Source organism: Cryptomeria japonica, chromosome 3 (assembly GCF_030272615.1).
Source record: "Cryptomeria japonica chromosome 3, Sugi_1.0, whole genome shotgun sequence".
Taxonomy (NCBI): domain Eukaryota; kingdom Viridiplantae; phylum Streptophyta; class Pinopsida; order Cupressales; family Cupressaceae; genus Cryptomeria; species Cryptomeria japonica.
The window spans coordinates 33,912,900-33,919,114 of NC_081407.1; positions in this window are offsets into that span (position 1 = coordinate 33,912,900).

Below are 6,215 nucleotides of genomic sequence, written 5' to 3' on the forward strand. Positions count from 1 at the left end.
AACATCAATATGATCCCTTGATGATTGTGGTTATCATGAAAGACACTGCTATAAGGCGAACACTAGTAGATAATGGCTCTGGTCTTAATGTGTGTAGCATTAATCTTTTACATAAGATGAATGTGGATACATCTCTAATTGAGCCAGACTCTCATCCTAGTCGAGGCTTTGATAATGTGGCTAAAACTTCATTAGGTACTATCACCTTACCCATCACAGTGGGGCCTGTTACTTTGCCTACACCTATCCATGTTATGTTGGGAAATCTAACGTACAACTTGCTACTAGGGAGACCTTGGATTCATAGTATGCAAGTTGTCCCCTCTACATTGCATAGACAAGTTAAATTTATTTATAACAATAAGACATATACCTTGATAGGTGATACTAATTTTCAAGCTTGTTTGCAAACATCTACTTCCAAGGGGGGTTCTTCTAAGCCGTCCTCATCTAGTGATGACTCTTTAAATAAGATACCTATCGGTGAATCCTCGCTCTCCGATGATCAAAATTCTTCGGATGAGTCTGAAGCTCTTGAAGAAGATTCTTCTCGACTTGAAACTACACATAAGAAGGATTTTGATCCTGGGAAGATCCTCGAAGAAGATGATTGGGGATCTCTTGATTTTAATCCCACCTTTGTAGGTGAATATAAGGTTCCTTCTAGAGAGCTTAAAGTTGAAAAGAAGGAAGAAGCTAAAAATCAATCAATCTTACCCGAACCTATGAGTAATAATTTTGTGGCCGCTTCTCAAACTTCTTCTCCTCACACCTCTAATTATGAAGAGTTTGATTCTTTGTCTTATGAAAAACCACCTTCTCTTCCTGAAATGGCTGATCGTTATGGTCATGGTTTTCGCATTTTTGCTAAGCATGGGTATCATAGAAATGGTTGCGGTGCTCATGAACAAGGGATAAAAGTTCCTCTAGAGATTAATTTTCACAGTTATGCCTTTGGACTTGGCTATAATCCCTGCAAGCGCACTAAAGCTTCTAAAAGACCATGCATTAGTGTTAATGTTATTTCTACCTCTCTATCACTGCAACACCCCGAGTACAGTGATGGGGATCCTTCGTGTGATTGTGCTTTTGACGTTTTCCCTACCGATGATGCTTTAGCTGAATTTTTAGGAGCATATGACACTCTTCCTCGTTATCATCACAATAGGGGACTCCCTTATTGTTTGAACACTGAAGCCTACTTTGGAAAAGAGATGGATAATGATGAGATTGTGAAATAATTCCCTCAGCTAAAGGATACTCCTCAACAAAGCAATCTTCTCATAAGTGACACCACTAATGTTAAGATGGACCCTTGCAATAAAGAGAAAGTTATTAAAATTGGAAAATGTTTGGATGGAGAGGAACAAAAACAATATGAAGATTTATTGCATGAATTCCCCGAGATCTTTGCTTGGACATACTCTGACATGCCTGGTATAGATCCTAAGATTGTTACTCATAACATTGTCTTAGTTCCTGATGCTAAGCCAGTGAAACAAAAGATTCAAAAAATGAATCCTAAGGTAGCTTTGCTTGTTAAGGCTGAGATTGAAAAGTTATTGGAGGCTGGATTTATCCGCCCTATTGATTATTCCCCATGGATTTCAAATATTGTCATTGTGGCTAAACTAGATAACAAAATAAGAATGTGTACCGACCTTCAGGATCTAAATAAGGCTTCTTTAAAAGATGATTTTCCTCTTCCAAACATTGACATGATAGTTGATTCTACGGCAGGACATGCCTTGTTATCCTTCATGGATGGTTTTTCAGGATACAACCAAATTTTTATTAACCCTCAAGATCAATTCAAAACCACTTTCACTACTCCTTGGGGTACGTTTTGTTGGATAATGATGCCTTTTGGACTTAAAAATGCCGGTGCAACTTATCAACGAGCGATGACCCTTATCTTTCATGATTATATGCATAAGATTTTAGAGGATTATGTTGATGACATTCTAGCCAAATCCTTTCTTCGCATGGATCATATTAAAATCCTTCGTCAAATCTTTGAAAGGATTCGTAAATATCACATGCGCTTGAATCCCCAAAAATGTGTTTTTGGTGTAGATAGTGGAAAACTATTAGGATTCATAGTTTCGCATCGTGGGATTGAGGTGGACACTAAGAAAATAGATGCTATTGTCAACATGCCACCTCCTAGAAATGTGTCTCAACTTAAAAGCTTACAAGGAAAGATTCAAGCTATTCGTAGGTTTGTATCTCAACTTGCGGATCGTACTTTTCCTTTCACTCAAATTCTCAAAAAGAATATCACTTTTCAATGGAATGAGGATTGTCAGCAAGCATTTGAAGATTTAAAACTGTATTTAACTAATCCTCCTATCCTTCGACTGGCTGAACCTTCTAAACCTTTCCTTATTTATACGGCTACATCCTCTCATGCTCTTGCAGCATTATTGGCACAACATGATAAAGATGGTAAAGAATGTCTGGTTTATTACATAAGTCATACCTTACTCGATTATGAGACCCGATTTTCTGCGATAGAAAGACAATGCTTGGCCTTGGTGTTTGCGACTCAGAAATTGAGACATTATCTCTTAAACTTAGAAGTCCACGTCATGGTAAAGTTTGATCCGTTGAAGCATCTTTTCTCTAAAACTGATTTATCAGGACGCCTAGCTAAGTGGGTTATGATGTTAACTGAATTTGACCTTAAATTTGTTTCACAAAGAGCAATTAAAGGGCAAGCGTTGACCGATCACCTAGCTGAGGCCCCTTCACCTTTCTCCTTCCCTAACCCTGAGTCTTTTCCTGACGACTTCATTCTTTCTATAGGGAAAGATGAAACTTGGGAGTTATACTTCGATGGCTCTAAGTGTCGTACGGGATCGGGGGCAGGTGTTGTTCTGATTTCTCCTACAAAGAAACCCATTCCCTTATCCTATCGTCTAAATTTCTTGTGTACCAATAACATTGCTGAGTATGAGGCTCTTATAGCGGGAATAAAAGCAGCCTTAGCTCTGAACATAAAACACATACATATCTATGGAGATTCGCAATTGATTATAAGACAAGTAACATGAATATATCAAGCAAAACAAGACAAATTATCACAATATAAAGACCTTGCCATCTCTTTATTACAAAAATTTGATTCTTATACCATGGAACCTGTTCCTCGAAAATATAATCGACATGCGGATGCAATGGCATGTGTGGCTTCTCTTGTATCTTTAGAGGACCCTGTGGTTGATCTTAAATTTGTTATTCACAACCTTGTTTCTCCAGCTATTGTAGATGATCCTAGTCTGGTAACATGTTGTGACTTTATAGACTCAGATGAATGGTACTCGCATATCGTAAGATATTTGACCGATGGTACCTTTCGTGATTCTGCTAATAGAAACACTAGGGCTAGAATCCGCAAGTTGTCTACTAGATATATCATTCTTTCTAATGTCCTTTACCGAAGGGGTTATGATGCTCTTCTCCTTCGCTGTCTTAACAAATCAGAAATCCCTGTTGCTCTTGAAGAGGCGCATTCAGGTGCCTATGGGGGGCATTTTGGAGGCAAATCCTTGGTTCATAGATTGCTTCGTATGGGATACTATTGGCAAACTATGCAGAAGGATTCTTTTTCATTTGTTAAGAAATTTCATCAATGTCAACAACATAATAATTTGATTCATGCTCCTACCCAAGAACTCCGTTCTCAAGTAGCTTCTTGGCCTTTTTCCGCATGGGGTTTGGATCTTATTGGTAAAATCTCTCCTCCTTCATCTCAAGGACACACCTTCATTATAACCGCAACAGATTACTTTACGAAATGGGTAGAAGCTATTCCCCTTCGCTCTACCACTGCTGAAGTGATTTGTCAATTTCTTCTAGAAAACATCATTTCTCGATTCGGGATACCTTCTACTATAATCTCAGATAATGGGACATCATTTAAGAACAAGGACGTGAAGAAATTCCTCGAGAATTATCATATCAAACATCGATTTTCTACACCATACTATCCTTAGTCAAATGGTCAAGCCGAATCATCCAATAAGATAATTGAACAAATTCTTCGCAAAACCGTGAATAAGCATGGTAAGGATTGGAGTAATCAGCTAATCTATGCTCTTTGGGCCTACCGAACGAGTGTACGAATTGCTACAGGAACTACTCCTTATAATCTTGTTTATGGTGCTGATGCTATTATGCCTTTAGAGTTAGAGATTCCATCACTTAGGGTTTCTCTCAAAGGTATAGTAGATGATGACTCTTATAGAGAACAACGACTTCAACAGCTTGAGATGCTTGATGAACAGCGTATAAACGCTCTTGAGCATATTCAAGCGTATCACAAAACTCTACAACGAAGCTATAATGATAAGGTTATTCAACGTTCCTTCTCAGTAGGTGACTTAGTCCTCTATGAGAATCAGCGCAATGTGAATGCCTTACCTGCAGAAAAGGGAAAATTCAGTCCTAATTGGCTTGGACCATATATCGTTATTGAGGATTATGGATCAGGTGCTTACAAAATAGCGGATGTAGACGGTACGCCTCTTAAAGAACCTATAAATGCTATGCACTTGCGTAGATATTATGCTTAATTCTTCATTCCTTATTTATCTTCTTTTCAGTTCTTCAACATTGGGTAATATGTTAGTATCTCCTAATTAGAGCAAAATAGAATTAAATGTTATGATGTTTAATCTATATTGCTTCGTTCTTGACAAGCGTGTTTCCTTACTTCATAGTTTGTCTTGAATTCATTTATGTAAGTTGTAAAAGATTTACATTTCCATTATGCTAGCATATTATACAGTGTCTTTATGTGTTAAGTAGAATCGTATCATGTTGTGTTTAAGTTCAAAATTAAATCACGTTAGTTATATGATTCTTCGACTTAATGCATATTTCTTCCCTATCATCAATGTAGTACTTGATTAAATATTTAATTAAGTCACACATGTATCAATTTAATCATGGTGCATTGAGAAATCAATCATATGGAAATTAAATTCTGAACATACATGTACATTTACCAAATGTATTAGATTTAATCAAAGCAAAATATACATTGTTTTAAGCATTAAAGATAACACATTTGAGGCAAAAGAGAAGCATGTATATATACATATATATATATGTGGATCGTATACAAATATAGGTCACTATACATCCAAAATGTGACCTCTCCTACATCATAAAATCATCTCCTATCCCTAGGACTAGTGGCTGGAGAGTGTCAACTGGACGCTCCCTCCTAATCTGGCCGTGAAGGTGGACCCATCGGTGTGTAGCGCGATACAGACTGTGAGTGACTCCGAGAGGAACTCCTACGATCCCTATCCATAAGGATCGCACGATAGGAGGTAGCCTCGGCCTGAGCTGCTGCTAGATCTCGCCCCGCCCGCTGAAGGTCCTCTGATAGGATTCTCTCTCTCTCCCTCCATATGTCTACCTGAACTCAGAATGGGGAAAACAAGTCCTCATGCCGACCTGCGTTCCCCTGAGGCCTATAGGCAATCTGTGAGGAACTGGGGATCTGTGCTATCATGGAAATGTCTGTCACTGCCTGCTGAATCAGGGAACACCACTCCTGCACATTAGCTGTGGCAGTAGAATAGATTTTTTTTTGTATTAGTACCATTCTATATCATCAAAACATTAATAATCAATTTAAACCTACTATACCTGGGTCTCCCTCGCGCCAGTAGGGATCATGATACGGTAGCATCTATGATTGGGATCTACTAGGCTCCCCTCGCTCGACTAATCTGTGCACGATGGGTGTAGGCTAGACGGTACTAGCAACAGGTCTCCGTATCGCCTCATGTTCCCCCTGTTGGGGAATAAGAGGAGGATCCAGAGCTATGGTATCATCCCCTGAATGGTGAGGAGCTGCATCTGACTCCTCCTCATCATCTCTATCCTCATCTGCATCCTCATCCTCATCTGCATCCTCGTTCTCCTCATCATCAGTTCTCTCCTCCTCGTCCTCCTCCTCCTCGGCGCTGGGCTGATCGCCTGTAGGTGGATCAGGATCTCCTGCCTCCTCATGACCCTCTCCCTCCTCTGGCTCCTCTGACCTGGATCCCTGGTCCTCATCTCGGTCTCCATGTCTCCATGGGCCTGGATGGCCTGTCGGGTGATCCGGTGGAAAGATAGGACCTGGATATGATCTCATAAACCATGAGACATACCTGCGCTGTGCTCCAGGCTCTGCAGAATAATCAGTGACTACA